Source organism: Desmodus rotundus, chromosome 1 (assembly GCF_022682495.2).
Source record: "Desmodus rotundus isolate HL8 chromosome 1, HLdesRot8A.1, whole genome shotgun sequence".
Lineage (NCBI taxonomy): Eukaryota > Metazoa > Chordata > Mammalia > Chiroptera > Phyllostomidae > Desmodus > Desmodus rotundus.
The window spans coordinates 36,708,505-36,725,381 of NC_071387.1; the positions used below are offsets into that span (position 1 = coordinate 36,708,505).

At 43.9% G+C, this 16,877-nt stretch overlaps 1 protein-coding gene across 5 annotated transcripts in view; it reads left to right on the forward strand.

Annotated features, from left to right (window-relative positions):
• Positions 1-16,877, forward strand: part of FRMD3 (FERM domain containing 3) — a 265,496-nt gene that overhangs the window by 93,282 nt on the left and 155,337 nt on the right. Inside the window, exon 1 of one of the 5 annotated variants that reach the window (XM_053923575.2) lies at positions 11,392-11,410. The exons of the other annotated variants lie outside the window; for them this stretch is intronic. The gene's annotated coding sequence lies outside the window, so the exon portion shown is untranslated. Of the gene's footprint in view, positions 1-11,391; positions 11,411-16,877 lie in introns of those variants that run through there. 5 annotated transcript variants of the gene reach the window in all.

A 16,877-nucleotide genomic window follows, 5' to 3' on the forward strand; every position in this document is an offset into this window, starting at 1 on the left:
TTTTGAATTGAAAATTTTCAGATTTTCCTTTTATTGCCTCCTGAAGCGAAGTTCGCTTTGCTAATGGCTTGATCTTTTGTGTGTGCACAGGCGCCCGAAACACAACCATACATATAATAAATCTTACTAATTAAGACTTCATAAAAGAAAAATGTCATTAATTATACACCCTCGATTCTTAGTTAGAAAAAGCTAAATGTTGCAAAGTCCTATGAGCCCTTTGTAAGGCCTGCTGCGCCGACTGTTTTAGGTGTCAATTACTTATTTAATTATATTTTAGGAGCTATTTTTGGGCCCCCAGTGTGACAACTACAAACAATTTTAATAGATTTCCATGGTCATTGTTTTTTACTCTTTTGGAACTGCTTAATTTCAAGGAAGATGCTGCCAAGTTAAAGTCTAAGATGAGAGACCTAGGACAGGATTGTTGGGAGTAGGGGCGGGGTGAGCTGAGTCAGACTGAAGGTAGGAGCTCTGTGTCATCTACAAGAAACCCACTTGAAATAGAAAGACACATACTGATTAAAAGTACATGGGTAAGGAGTGATACACTATTCTAACACTAATCAAAAGAAAGTGGGAGTAGCTCTATTAGTTTCAGACAGAGCAGACTTCAGAGCAAGGAAAATGATTAGGAATAAAGAAGAGCATTGCGTAATGATAGAGGGGTGAATCCTCCAAGAAGCTATAACGATCTTTCTGTATTTGTTTTTTCCTTTTTTATAATATCTGTAATGTGTATGCGCCTGACAACAGAGTGTCAGCCTATGTGAGGCAAGAACTGACAGAACTGCGATGAGAAATAGATGAATCTACTATTACAGTTGGAGACTCGCAGCTCCTCTCTCAGCAGTGGAACCGTGACGGAGGGCTTGGCGTGGTGTGGGGCGGCCAGGGAGGCACTGGTGCTCCGGGAAGTCCTGGACGTGTGCATGTTCAGGGCTCTCTTTTCCAGTTTCTCCATATTGTGGTCTGAAGACCACATCACAGTCGTTGGGGAAGGGAGTTGTTAAAAATATGTAGAATTCTGGTTTCCACTTAGAACCACAATCTGGTGGCGGGTCAGGAAATCCCCATTTTAAACAAAACTTCCAGGTGATTCTCAAAAATTTGAGAATCGCTTACATGAATGTGTGTTAACTCTGCCTCCCCCTTTTACCCTCATCTCAAATAAAAACAAAACAAATGAAACATTCTTTCATTGCAATCATGTTGGCTTTTTGTTAAGACAAAGCTATCAGATTAAAATAATTCATACGAAGGAGTAAATGTCTAAAAGCTGTCCTGAGGGTGTTTGTGGTTTAGGTAGGGAAGAATTTTCTGATAGAAGACTCGCTAGTGAGGCTGTGTTCAGCGGGAGCTTTTTGATCTGAAACCCTGGCTTCCCGCTTTCCAGTGGCTTTAGACCTCATTTTGAGAGGCACCGACTTTCTCTTAAGTAGGGTGCTTGATTTCATGAGAACTTCCCCTTTCCAGATGAGGCTGGACAAGAGGATTTTCCGAGTGGGCCTGGATATTTGAGGTTAGAAGGCCCCTGGGCACACTGCGTGCTGAATGAGAGGAAATGAAATGGAAGTCAGTGTGTGATGTTCACGCCGCAACCTAAGGGTCAAGCGTGTTTATACCTAGTGTGCATGTTGCGGTCTTTTCTGTCACTCTGTGGGCACGCTTGTGTGTACGTGCGCTTCTGTGTCTGGGGCCACAGTACGTGTGTGTGCATATATATTGGGGTGGCCAAAAAGTTTGTTGAGTATTTTTTCCTTAAAATAAAAGACACATTTTCCATTTTCATTAATAACTTTACTGATTTGGTTATGAGTATGTCAGCTATCTCCCGCGTGGTATAACATTGATTGTTCTCAGTATCTTGATTTGATTGCTATCAACTTCAACTGGTCTACCCAATCCTTTTTCAATATTAAAATGGCTACATGAAAATTCACTAATTTTGATAAGTTTTTTTTAATGCATGCTGATATGACAGCTGTCACAATACAGTCTAACAGAATTGTTTGGAATGAGGTTAAAGACAATTACGCACTACTAGAGCCATCTTATAGAAAACCCCCCACAAACTTTTTGGCCAACCTAGTGTGTGTGTGTGTACATGTGTGTGTGTATATGTATACATGTGTCTGTGTGTATATGTGTGTATATATATGATAATATGGCCATACTTTATAAATACACATACAGTGAGATAAAGAAGTTGTCATTACAGTGATGTTCCTGTTTCCACAAGGGCGCCTGCACAACTGGCGGAGCACCCAACAAGGAGAACTAAATAAGTGACTCAGTTGTTACCATCCTGTATTAATGACAATATTCTTTTTCAAGGAAAGGTCATTGCTAATCATGGCACAATACTTTTTCCCTCTTGCTCTACATTAAAAGCCATACGAATCCCTAAGCTTTACTTCTAAGACACTGGGAGAGAATTGTTAATAACATGTCCAGTGTCTGCTTTGGTGTGAGCTAGTTTGCTTTCAAAAACTTGTTAAAATGACTTAATGATCCAGAACTTGACTGGTTTATTGCCGTTTCAGCAGGAAGGGATGGTTGAGTGGAAGTTGATTTGGCTCATGCCATGTGCCAGGAAGCGTGCCAAGAGCTCAGTGTGTACCATCTCATTTAATGATGGACATTTGTGCCAATTCACAGTTGAGGAAACGCAGGCTCGGAGAGCCAAGTAGCTTGTCCCAGGTGACAGAGCTAGGAAGGGCCATGGCCAGGATGTGAACTGAAGTCCCTTTCTATTTAATACCACTGCCTGGGACAACAGGCCAAATTATTTTTTTCTGACCTGAGGACACACGTAGTGCAATACCCTAAAAATGACCTTGAACTCCGCCTAAGAATCAGATGGCCAAGAGTCCAGTAATCAAGGCCAGAACAACCTAGCCAGGAGTAGCATTCATTTTTCAGTTTGGGGAGAAGTTATTCCTTAAAACAAATTGATAAGCCTGTGGCCTTGAGGGAAAAAGTGACTGAAGAAGCATTCTGCCTCCCTTTGGTCTTGGAGCCTCAAACAGTGCTGCTAGAAAGAAGAGGTGGTAAAGGAATTTGCGATGCTGGGCCAGATAGCGACTTTTGATGCATCCCCTTTAAAGAGTGTTGCTCGTAAGAAAGGCAGGAGAGGGACAGGCATGGTTCCTAGGGAGGGCCAGCCCCTTTTGCCCTATTTTATGGTCTCTCCTAATCTTTTGCTTCTACCCTTATTGCTAAACATGTGGAACTTTATGACATGGTTAAAGGTCACTTCCATCCGTGTCCTTTGTTAATATAATGCACGAAACAAGCTCCAGTTGACCTTCTTACTGTCCCTAGATTTTTTTCATAGACACATTTTAAGAATAAAATGATTCAAGCACTTTTAAATTCCACTTGAACTTATATTGTATACAAACTTATATCCCTTTTATATTGTACCTTGCAAACAGATATTTCTGCAGGTTTGGGGTGACCGACCTGTGACCTTTGTTTTAAAAGTTTTAACTACTGGGCTGGACAGCCTTGCAAGTTTCAGAGGGCTGGAGGCCATGGTGGCATTTTCTGTACTGTGGTGGCGGGGTGAACTGTGATTCACACATTAAGCCTTGGAATGTGAGTGGGCTGCTGGGGAGCGTCGGCTGGCCAGGCGGTGGGGAGGCAGCCACACAAAGGGCACACAGTCACATTCTTTTGGGGCCACCCGGCAAGCCTGCTGGCTGCTTGCCATCTGGCGTGCTCCCTGGTGTTCTCTTGGGAGTGGACTCTTGGATTCCTTGTAGCCCTGGGAGCACAGTGATCCCAGGAAGCGCGGCTTCTGGCGAGGCCAGAGCTGTAGAGCAGCTGCTCATGGTGGACGCTGCACGGCTTCTGCAGAGATCATCCTCCTGGGAGGAGGCTGGGCATGCAGGGGTGGGAGCATGGGGAAGACCCTTGAATTGTAGCAATCTGATTCTGGCCCTGCCAGGTGTGTGGTACGGTCCCCTCCAGGCACCAGGTTTGGGAGTGTGATAGGGGTGGGGAAATTGGATGAAAGGTTCAGGTGATAAATGGGATGTTCAGTGCCCAGTGAGGCTTGTCTGTGCTTAGAGCTTCCCCAAGTTCCTTCTAAAGAGTCCTGGGGTTTCTTTGAATAAGGCAGAGCCTTTCATTACAGTGTGCTTTCTCTACAGAATGCTGTGCTAGCAGCTGGCAAGCACACTGTTTACAATGTGGTGATCTTTTGATAAGAGCTCACTCCTGAAAGGCAAATGGAAACTTCCAATTAAAACTCAGTCCAGGTCATGGGGTGAGATGATGAAAAAATAATACCAAAAGTAGGTACAAAACTGGGAAAGCCAAAATTATAAGGGAGGTAGAAGATTGCAGAAACTAAGAGGGCAACAAATACCATATCATTTCACTTACATGTAAAATCTAAGAAACCAAATAAGTGAACAAACTCATAGATACAGAGAACAAACTGGTGCTTGTCAGATGGGAGGGGACTTGGGGGGTGAGTGAAAAAGGGGATGGGACTAAGATGTACAAATTGCCAGTTACAAGAACACTCATGGGATGTAAAGTGTAGAGTAGGGAGTATAGTCCATTATACTGTATGAACTAGGTATGGTGTCAGATGGATACTGGAATGATTGGGGCACTTCTTAAGTCATATAAGTGTCTGATCACTTGTACAGCTGGTATTAATATAGCATTGTATGTCAACTATAATTGAAAAATAAAATTAGGAAAAAAAGAAATTAAAAGGGGCATTGGAATCAACAAATCAGAGAAAAGAGAAGGCCAAGGCAAGTGACACTTTTGACACCTTAATAGATTCAGCAAAAACTGATACTCCCAGGAGTTAAAATGGCAGAAATGCCAAATGTTTAATCTCGGTATTAAAAAAAGAAACAAAGCTAAACCACAAAGTTCTTTAAGATTATAACATCTGAAATACGAAGTAAAAAGTTAGAACAGGAAAAAAAAATCAGAAAAGAATGAGGAAGCAAAGCATTGAAAGCCTATTAGGATAAATTCAAACTTTGGAATTTAATTATTTGTCATAGAGTTTTTAAGAAAACAAAGATGATCTTGGAGGGCAGAACAAGTCACCCAAACTCATATTGCTGGAAATGTACTAGAATAAGCTATTCTCAAGGGAATAATAAACATTTGGAAGCACATGTGGTGCCGGTTTCATTTTGCAAAACAAGAACTGTATTACCCCCATGTCATCTTCATTTGTGGCTGGAAGTCTTGCTGGGCGAGAGAAGCAGGGCTTCGAAAGTGGCTGATGTTCTGCAACATCCACGCTGCCAGCCAGCCCGCCCACGAGCCAACAGCGCTCAGTCTGAAACACAGCTGCTCCTCCAACGCGCGCAGGGAAGTGCGGCTCAGTGTGAACTTGCAGACATACCATGTGCCAGAGGGCTCCGATGCCATTTTATGGTGTTACCTGTTCAGCTGAGTATTCATGGGAGGCCAGCTTTTCTGATTTTAGGGGAAGTGTGATTTTTTTAATGTTGGCTTTTAGACATGAGAAGATACGATTACTAGGCCACCAAAGGAGATAACAAGCGAATGTCTGGTGCCACCATCATGTGATATGAAAGAATTTTTTAAAAAATCAAGGAAGTTTGTGAAACTAAAAATAATTTTTCTTTTATCTTGATCATAATTATGTAATTTTAACAATGTGAGGAATAGATGTGTAAAGACACTTGTGGTGTGCCAGGTGACTGATCATCTTCCACTCTGGGCATGGGCAGATCTTTGTCATCTGTGTGTATCTGCACCTGTATCTTGCATATTTATATGTACTTGCACATATACGCATACGCAACAGTTCCTCAGTGCGGATTTGGTACTGACTACTCTTTGACTAACTGAGGTGACCCTTGGGTTTTATTGGCAGATACGGTGGGCTGCGGAAGGAGGGAGCGGTGGCAGAAAGAGGGCTGTACTTTAGAAAGTTCTCTCTGCACTGGTTTGTAAGATAAAGAGGAGGGATGAACGTGAGGAGCTGAGAAATTGGGTTGGCAGGAGTCACTCGAAGTTATTTCAGCTAGAGTTGTTGAGGCCAAGAATAACAGTAAAGTAGCTTTAATACAACAAGGAAGGGGTTGATGAGAGCATCATGGATTGCACAGAATAAGACAGAATTCAGTAAGTGATTAGTGAGGGGACAACAATGGAGTTCATGGTAGTTGCAAAGCCTCGAGTCTAAGAAATTGGCAGATGGTGGTGAGGAGATGCGGTTGGTGAGTAGCAGGGTTCAGTGTGGTCAGGGAAGATGAGTTTGGCCTGGGACCTGGTGATTGACAGGTGAGATGTCAAGTCTGGATATAGAGCTTGAAAGCTGTTTGCTTCTTTGTATAGAAGCCATAGTTGGTTCTAGAAGGCTGGTGAGATCCCTGAGCAAATGACAAACAGAGATAAGAGACAAAGACCCAGGTCCAGGAAAAAGACTAGAGAGCTAAAAAAGGAATCTGAGAGAGAAAAGAGTTTCGAGAAGTACAGAACTAATGAGATCCCACTTGGTACGCATTATTAGCCTCATGTTCTCACTGAAGCCTCCTGAGGGCCTCGGGAGAGACCAGGTCACCCCGTTGTGATGGGTGAGGAGACAGGTCAGTCATTAGAGGCAAGCATGTGGGACCGAGGGAATGGCTGGGCTCTTTCAAGAAGGTGGTTGGTGAGGGAGCATGGTGGGTGAGGAGGTATCAGAAGGAAAGAAAAGGGCATTTCTCAGGATGTCATGGGGAGCATGTTTCTTACCTGAGGGGAAGGGTCCAAGGGCGAGGGAGATACAGAAGATGACAGCTGGAGATGGAATAAGTAATCGAAGGGGCTGAGCTGGAAAGCAGGGGGCGTGAGATGGGATCAAGAGAGAACTTCAGAGTGACAGGAGTCGGAGAGGAAGCTCTGTCTGGGCAGACCACCTTTCCCCCAGCAGTGGGGGAACATCACAGGAGAAGAGCTACAGATTTGAAAGGAGTGGCCAGTTCTGGGAGCCGATGGCCAGTCATGCATTACCGTGAAGAGAAGAAGTGTTAGCTCTTTGTTCTCTTTTTATCTGAAAAACTTCTGTGGGTCTTTCATGTTCATTCTCATGAATTATAGATTCTTCAACACAAATCAGTCCAGCCTAGATTAAGTGGAGATGACTTTGATTGGCTTTCATTTTTTGACCCCTAAGGAGAGCATGCTCCTCTTAGTTGCTATGGCATGAGTTGTTTTTAAAAAATTTTAAATTTATTTTTAGAGAGGGGAAAGGAGGGAGAAAGAGAGGGAGGGGAACATCAATATGTGGTTGCCTCTCCAGCACCCATTCCTGGGGACCTGGCCCTCAACTCAGGCATGTGCCCTGCCTGGGAATCGAACCGATGACCCTTTGGTTTGTGGGCAGGTGCTCAATCCACTGAGCCACACCAGCCAGGGCTGTTTTGTTTTTCTGTTTTACATAACTTCAGTGAAGAATAGGACTATATCAGGACAATATTGGAGGGATTAACTTGTCATTGTATTTACATCATTATCAAGATAATGGGTTCAATACACATTGTTGTGATTGAGAGTTTTCTGGAAAGAGCTCCCTGTTATAGGGTAAGAAAGGACTTGGGCTTCGGAGTTAATGGGTTGAAATCTGAGCTGTAGCATTTCCCAGTGGTGTGATCTTAGGCTAAATGCATCGCTTTACATCCTCCAACTGTAAGGTCATAATTATACTTTATAGTGCTTTTATTATAATTAGAAATATGTGAAAAGCACGTAGCACTTGCCTTAATAAGGGGTAGAAATAATAATAAATCACTAAATTAACTGAAGACTAAATGTCTTTATTCAGAAAGGATATCAGACAAGCCCAAGAGGATGATATTTGTATAAATATATGTGCGTGGTTTGTGTGTGAGTGAACTTATTTTCCCCTTCTCTTGTTGATGGATATTTGAATTGTTTCCAGTTTTACTCAATTACAAAGCGTGATACTATAAACATTCTTATACATATCTTCTGGTGCACACGTGCCAGACCTCCTGTCTGCTCCCTCTCTGCAAGTGGAAGTGCTGCTCCTGATCCCCACGTTCACCTCTGCTAGGTGACGCCAAATCCTTTCCTAACGTGGCTGTGTCCATTGACGCTCCTGGAGGCAGTGTACGAGAGCTTCCGGGTTCTCTGAATCCCACCAGCCCCTGGAAATGTCAGACTTTAGAACGTTTGCCAATCTCCTGGGTATGAACTGGTATCTTGCTTTTGTTAGCATTTCCTTGGTTATTGATCAGTGAGTTGAACATCTTTTCGCACTTGCTGACCTTATGGATTCCCTCTTTTGTGAAATGCCTATTACCTGTTTTTTTCTAGTTCATCTTTTTAAAAGAATCTTTTAAATTCATCTTTTTAAATGAAGGCACCGAGAGATGAGTGAATAAACAAAATATGTTATATGCGTATAAAGAAATATTATTTATCCCCAAAAGAGCAAATTCTGACACATGCAACCACGTGGATGGCCCTTGAGGACGTTGTGCTAAGGGCAATAAGCCAGACACGAAAGGAAAAAGGAAAGACACGAAGGCACTGAGGCAGGCATTGTCTAGCTAGCTACCTGTGTACCTGTATTCATTAAAGTTCAAGAATCCATTCATACTAACACCAACTGATGCTTCCTTCTGGGGGGGTTTAAAGTCAAGTCTGTTGCCTGTACCAAATAGGTGTCCGTACATGATGAGTGTGGAATGAGTCAAATAGGGGGAAAATCAAGTGTGACGCCTTTCTAAACGAGTACCAAGCAAGCCTGGTTTTCATGTTCCGTCCCTGAAGGATTGTGTGACCTGGACAGCTCCTCTAAATAGCTCCCTTGGTGAACTCGGCACCTTCTGACCCCCTGGGGAATGGGCTGCTCCCTGCCCTGCAGTGATAGAGGCCAGGCCCCCTCCACTCCCTGCCCCAGAGGCCCCAGGTTCCCTGGTGTGTGGAACCACCATGGCTGCTGCCCAGTCCGTGTTCCTCAGGCCACTGCCCTGGGATTCAGATTCTATAGAGTATAACTGTGGCCTGGGAATCTGAATTTTGAACAAATGCCCCCCGTAATTCCTACTTCTGGGTGACTTCTGGAAATCCTCCTCACGCCTCATTCCTGGAACTGAGATCCAGTGGGGAAGGTCTTTGAGTGCTTTTCCTTTTACTTATTTGGCACAAACCTACCGGGAAGCAATATAATTGGGGGAAAACAAGTGGCTCTAGAAAAAAGGTTTTCTTGGTTTCAAAGAAGCAGCTAAGCCTCCCTTTCCAAGTTCTCAAACTGTGTCAGATGACTCTGGGCTCCTTCCAACTGCAGCTGGTCCTTGGCCATCTGACCTCCTTGGTGTCCCCACTGCTAGGCACAATGACATGTGTCACAGTTTCCTCTCATGGTCCCTAAACCTGCCTCTTCCCTACTGCTGTCAGGGATGTGTTTTAAATGTCCCCTGCAGGAGACCTTTCCAGGGCTTCCCAGGGCCCTTATCAAAGACCTAGCTGAGTCCTGGAGTCACAGGCTCTGACTGGTGCTCCCCTCTCTCAAAGCACTTTCTTTTACCACTACTTACATCTGTCAAAGTTGATCTCTGCAGCTGGGAACGTGGGGCCATCTCTCTCCCAGCAGTCATTTTGCTTTGCTCTTTCCTGTGTCTTAGATTTCCCCTCCCACTTATCTCTGTTTGGCTCACTTATCCTTAGTCTTTAAGACAGTGTTTCTCTGACTTTTTAACGTATGCCTATATAACCTGGGGGATTTGTTAAAATGCTGATGCTGATTGAGTTGGTTTGAGGTGGAGCCTGAGATTCTGAATTCCCAGGTGACTCTCAGGTGCTTCCGGATGTCACCAAGTCTGGGAACCCCACTTGTGAGACTAAGACTCCCCTGCTCCTCCCCGGGTTGTAAACGTCCCTTCTTTGTGTTGGTAACCCGGGCCAGCCTGTTTCTCTCCCTGTCCGTGATGACTGCCTTGCCTGTCTATAAGTCTCTTGAGGGCAGCAACTGTGCCTTATTTGTGGTTTTTTACATCTGTGGTGCCCGGCGTTGAGGAGACGCTCAACGGATATTAATCTTTGTTGAACAAACAAATGATTCCAACAATCCAGACAGATATGTGTCAGGCTGCATTAGCTGTTTGTGGCTGTTTCTCTATTGAGGCCAGTGACCTGTTGCTTTTCCAGATGGTGCCCTGTGCCCTGGAGGGTTGGCTCCACTTTCCACAATGCAATAAACAGACCTTGCCAGGGGAGGAGCTGAAGAGTGGGTGGTTAGCTTTGGCATTGGAACTATTCAACTTCTTTGTGCCTCATTTAGGTCAAGATTAGTGGGTTTAAAATTAGACTTGGCTTCAGCACTTTCTTTGGATGGTTGCTCATCTGTTGTGGAGTGAGTTTCTGAGATTTAACAGCCTCTCTCTGTCCTAACCACAGGTGCCACAGTGGGCTTTCTGGATGCAAATTTGGGTTATGCCACACTCTTGGTGGCTTCCTCTGCTTTCAGGGAGAAGTCCGAACCTCCCCTCATGGCTCATGAACAGGGTGCCCAGGACAATCCCTGAGCACCCCTTTTCTCCCAAAGATGTCTCAGGATGATGAATGATAGGGCCATCCTATCCCTAAGGCCTCTCCTCACGGCTTTGTGCTTTACCTTTTCAGCCAGGTTGGTTGGTTGTGAGAACATCTCACGTCACTTGAACACAATAGTTTATATTTTCCCTCAGCACAGTTAGCAGAGATCTCTTAATTATTGCATTAACCCTTAAATAGACTGAAGGGTGAGGCATCCTACTTGTGGGTGAGTAAATAGTAGCTCGGTGGGAGAAGAGGTTGCCAGTCTGTAATCATTACTTCGTTTAAAGGGTGTAATCTCCTTCCTCTCATCTATTTATAAACTTTTTTCTTCAGTGTTGTTGGAGCAATAGCCCAGGACAATGTAGAGTATCAATTGCAAAGTCAGAGAGACCTGGGCGATCCCCAGGCAGTTTCTTACCTCCTCTGAGAGTTGGAATTCACACCTGTAACAATGAAAATAGTAAGACCTACTTTGCGTGGATAGTTGTGCAGGTTCATTGAGATAATGGGGAAAGGCTGAGTTACGAAGACCATAGGTGAGGCTTTCTCCTTGTTTTCAAAGACTGAGCCAATGGAGGTATTTCTAGTTGGAAACAGGGGTAGTGCTATAAATATTTGGTATTTTCTTGTGGCACTGTTTTTTTTTTTTAAATTGTGATGCAGTGTTCTGTTTCTACCCTGGGAGAACTTCTCTTTTTTCTCCTTCATTGTTCTAAATCTAATGCAGACACGTTGAATCCCTGCGCATGCCTGACTGTTCCTCTTTGAGTTACACTGTGTCTGGGAGTAAACGGACTTCTCTTACCTTCTGAAAACGCAGTTGCTTCGCGTACATGAGGCCGAGCTTCTGGTAAGGAAACCTCCCTTGCAGACAGTGGAAAGGGGCAAAGATAGAGACCCGGCGCTCTGCACGTCTGTGCTGTGAATCCTGGAACGCTTTGAAAGCAGAAAGTGCAAAGGTGGAGAGGTAGGCAAGGGAAAAGGATTTAACAAGTTCTACGTTGTCTAATGTCCATTGTTTGGTAGCACTGTAACTTGAACCTAAAAGGTGGTCTCTGTGTTAGATAGAGCAGGAGAAACATTCACCATTCGGCCCATGGGCAGCCTTTAAGTGCGTGTCTGTGAACCTTCTCCCGCCTCTCAGGGTGGTCCATGGACCAGGACCATGAACATCACTGGGAGCTCGTTAGAAATGCAGTCCCAGCCCCCTCCCCGGATCTATGCAATCAGAAGCAGCATTTAGCAAGCTCTTAAAGTGATTAAAAATGCACATTAAAGTTACAGAAGCTTTTCTCTTGGCCAGTGCTGTCCAATAGAACACTGTGATGATGGAGATGTTCTGTTTGCACTATCCAATATGGTAGATACTAGCCATATGTGGCTGAGAACTTGAAACAGGGCTAGTGCAACTAAGGAACTAAAGTTTGTATTATAGTTTGTTAATTAACTACAAATTTAATGAGTCACATATGGTTTATGGCTATTAAATTGGGCAGCTCAGCATGAAACTCTGCTAGATTTTGCTTATAGGACTCTTCGTAATGGTAATGTTGACTCCCATCACTGCCAGGAAGTAGTAGTTCTCCTTGCATGGTCGAGGGGTACTGCTGCACCTTCTGGGGTCCTTGCCCATGACTGTGGATCTGCGCATAGTCCCCGGAATAAATCCAGGAGCCTCAGCGTTTGTGTTGGGGGGAGCCTGTAGCTGGCATATTAAATGAAGAATAGGTAGATTATGACCTGCTGGAGAAGGGGGCACAAGCCACACACATGGGGTCAGCAGGTAGCTCCCTCAGCATCTGAGCTCCCATGTTGGGGGAGTGAAAACCCAGGGCGGTTTTGACTGAAGGCACAGTTTCAGTGCACTCACACAGAGGAAGGAGAGTCACAGGTATATTACAGATCCCAGAAACTGGGGTGGGGAGCAATGCAGTGAGCTGGGGGAGGGCAGCCCTCCCTCCCAAGTCACTAGTGAGCGGGAGATAGAGAGCAGGGAGGCAAACATCTATTATGTATATGAGTGTTGGGGCGGAGCTCACTAATTTTTCACTCTCAATGCTGAGTGGTTCTTTTAAAAGGTGTCCCGGGTGAAGCAGAAGGGAAGTTGTGGTAGGAACCCTAAGCTCAGGGTGTGAGCAGGGTTGTCGAACAGTAAAATACCGAGACAGCCACTCCAGAGAGCCATTTTCTCATCAGTGTTCCTGACGCCCTTCCTTCGCTGGAGCCTCAGAATTGGAAAGGAAAAAGAAAACCTAAAACCAAACAACAGAACTTGACAACCAACTGCCTGCGTTAAAACCAACACAAGACATCAAACACTACCCATTTCTAATTATGGAATTTTAATTATTTTACAAGTCCCTGAAGAGAAGAAGACATATTCCTCTACTTTGCTTCATCTACAATGCATCTGGCCTACAGAATAAGAAATGGATGCTTTTTATTGGCTTGCTTTCTCCCTTAGTAGTACTCATCCTCCACAGGGACTCCAGTTCAAACTGTTGCACAACAGCTATGGTCCCCTGAGGAGGCCTTGAGAAACCTTTGCTTGTCTGTCTTTGCTGAAGCATTCCTCCTCTGTGCTCTCAGCCTGAGCCACGCCCAGCTGGGCGTGTCTAGTGCATCAACATCACCTGTGTTATTGTGATCACTTAAGCATGTTCTGTGACTTTAAGACTTGTTTTTCTCCCTTCTCATGCTGATCATCTCTAATCATTGTTCCAAACTTAAATTCCTTTTATCAAGTTTGGCAACACAGAACACTTCCCAGCTGTTCACTGGTGATACGTGGCTCAGCGATGATGTAAACATCTGTGGCTGGAGTAACCCTCATATTTCTCCAAATGGAGTTCTGTGACCATCTGTCTCCCCTGACCTCCTTGAGACCCCAGAGGGCTGTTGTGAGGGAAATCAGAGTCATTTGGTGAATGCAAATGAAGCTGAGTGCGGTAGAAAAGAACTTCGATTCTAAAATTGAAATATTTATTGACCAAGGTACCTTTGGTTACACCTCAGAAATGTTTTGTCATCAGAAGTAGGGGGGCTTGTTATCTCCTTCTATACATTTTTGTCCTTACATATTGCCTGATTGACCAGGAGCCACACACATTTAGACCCTGAGAGTGGGACGGGGCTGGAGAAGTGGAGGGTCTTCCACAGGCTTCCCTGGGTGTTGGTGGAAGAGCCAGTTTAGGGACTTGGGTCTCTTATAGGCCTGCAAATGGGCCAGCTGGACATGACATTTTGGGAATAGAGCCATTAACACACTGTTTGGCAAAGGTGGATCTGTTTTTAGAGACAAACAGAAGGATATTTCTCCTATAATATTTTACTTCTACTAAAATATTCTATTTTAGGCCACAGGTGAATGTTCACGTGGAGAGAACATGCAGTTTCTAGTCTACGCTCTATCTTAGGTTGTTTTGCGGCATAGTTCAACTCACTTTCCCTCCAAGAGCTGATATGAAAGATGAACATTTGCTTGAAAATAACAATAGAACAAAACAAATTTAGATGAGGAGTTAGCGTTGGCTGATAGAGGTGCCTTTTAGAATAAGGCAAAGACAAGATGAACCATTCCTCCTAGATCTTTTCTGCCCTGCTCCCCACCGTACCCACATACTCCCACATACACACATATCACACGCATGTCACATTTCACACACACCAGCTCCTTATAATCATGAAACCTATGACAACTTCTCTTGCACGTGGCAAGACTGGGGACCCGTCATAAATGCCTGACAAAAGTACTCCTAACAAATATTTTCTTTCAAGGCTTCTCCCTTCCCCAGTTAAAAAAATTTTAAAGCAAAAATGACCTTACCTGTAGATTTTATTTAAAAGCAACACACAAGTTCTCTGGGAATTTTAGAAAACTCCAACTTGGAATAAAAATTAGCACTGGCTGCTGGGTCTTACCACCATCAGAAATTGTATTGTGCCCCCAGTATATGTAATGTGTCCCATAGAAGCTATTTATATGTTTAGACTTGGTTGTTCTCAGTCAACAGTTAGTGAATTCCCTTGACAGGGCAGTGCTGGTGCAAGAACCATTTCCATGGCCACTACTTCATTCTCACCTGGAAGAGTTTCTTAATTACCACCCCGTGGCAGAGCCCCTGCCTTGCTCTTTGTGAGAGATACAGGAGACTCACTCTGATGATTTTAAATTTGGTGGCTTTCCTCCAGTCCCTGGCCGTGTCTCTCTTGTGTTGGCCCTCCTCTCCTCATTGTTTGGCTTCATCTGCTCTTCCTTCTCTGCCCTTTCTGGAATCTGTACCCTTGAAATGCCAGTATTATCCAGCATCACACTATACCAGTGGTTCTCAGAGTAGTGGCCTTGGCCACACCTGGTGTGCTAGGCAGAGTGATGGCTTTTCAAAGAGGTTCACACCCTAATCCCTGGAGCCTGTGAGTTTGATAAATTACACTGCAATGGGGAATTAAGGTAGCAGGCATCATGTTGTTGCTTAGCAGCTGATCTCAGGATGGGGATTATCCAGGTGGGTCCAGTGTAATCACAGAGGTGTTTAAATATGGAGGAGGGCAGCAGAACAGTTAGCCTCAGAGCTGTGTGACGGGAGAGAGTTGCCCAGCCATTGCCACTGCCACTGGAGAGGAAAGTAGGAGCCATGAGCCAAGAAGCGCAGGTGCTTTTAGAAACTGGAAGAAGCAAGAAAATGGATTCTGTCTTTGAGTCTCCAGAAAGCGATGCAATGCTGCAGACACCTTGATTTTAGCCCAGTGAGATCCAGTTTGGATTTAAGTTCTGGATTCCAGAACTAGAAGGTAATAAATTTGTGTTGTTTTAAGCCACTAAATTTGTGGTAATTTCTTACAGCAGCAATACGAAGCTAACTCATCTGGGAACTTCCTAGGAATAAAAATCCTAGAACCCTCCCTTCCCCCCTCCACCCTGCAGACCTACTATACCAGAAACTACAGGTGGGTCCCAGGAATCTGTGTTTTAACGAGCCGTCTGGGGGATTTGGATACACCTAAAAGTTTGAAAATCTCTGCCTTAAGACATCTGGTTTCTCGTAAGGGATTCCAGTGCTGGAGGCCACTTGAATGGAGGAGCCAGCTGGCTGGTGCTTGGAGCTCTTTACAGTAGGAAAAAGGCTTTCTTCTTGTGACCTTGGTGAGAAAGAGGATATTCAGGCTGCATTTTGTGTTTTCCATAACTTGTGTCACAGGGGCTTTGAATATCCTAACATTACTATGTACAATAATGAAACAGATTTTAATTGAGATATAATTGACTCAGCATCATTAGTATCAGGTGTACATCATAACAATTGGATATTTGTGTATATTTTGAAATGATCACAATTCACTGCATCTCCCTGTGCGCTGCCCCTTTCCCCACCCAATGCTCCTCCTGTCCACCCCTGATCTCTCTGCCTGTGCTCTTGTAACACCCTTGCCTCTGGTATTTTTAATATTTGGCTCTCCATCTCCATTGGCTCTTATCTGTTAGCCTTGTGAAAATATATCCCTGTCTTATTTTAAATATTTTTTTCACCCTCTAATTTCTTCTACTTCTCAAGGTGTTGCTCACTCCTTTTCTTGTCAAGTTTGTTGAAAGTACAGCCTAATGCCTCCCATTCATTTCTGTGGTCTTCAGCCTACCTTCTGCCCACATCTCATTATATTGGGTTGGCCAAAAAGTTTGTTTGTTTTTTTTCTCTAAGATGGCTCTAGTAGCGCTTAGTTGTCTTTAACTTTATTGAAAACAATTTTGTTAGATTGTATTGTGACAGCTGTCATATCAGCGTGTATTTTAAAATACATCAAAATTGGTTAATTTTTGCATAGCCATTTTAATACTGAAGATGGAAGAAAATACACACCACTTCCAACATATTATGCTTTATAATTTCAAGAAAGGTAAAAACAACTGAAATGCAAAAAAAAATTGCACAGTGTATGGAGAAGGTGCTGTGACTGATTGAACGTGTCCAGAGTGGTTTGTGGTTTTGTGCGGGAGATTTCTCGCTGGATGATGTTCTACAGTCAGGCAGACCAGCTGAAGTTGATAATGATCAAATCAAGGCATTCACTGGAAACAATCAATGTTATACCACGAGGGAGATAACTGACATACTCAGAATATCCAAATCAATGAAGTTATTGGTGAAAATGAAAAATGTGTCTTCTATTTTACGGAAAAAACCATATGGACTTTTTGGCCAACCCAGTAATTGCTGTAGGAAGAAATTGTCATCAGATGACCCTAATTGCTGAACTTAATTCAGGTTTACCAGCCGTATCTTATTTTACCTCTTAACAATGTGGACACTGTGATACTTCTT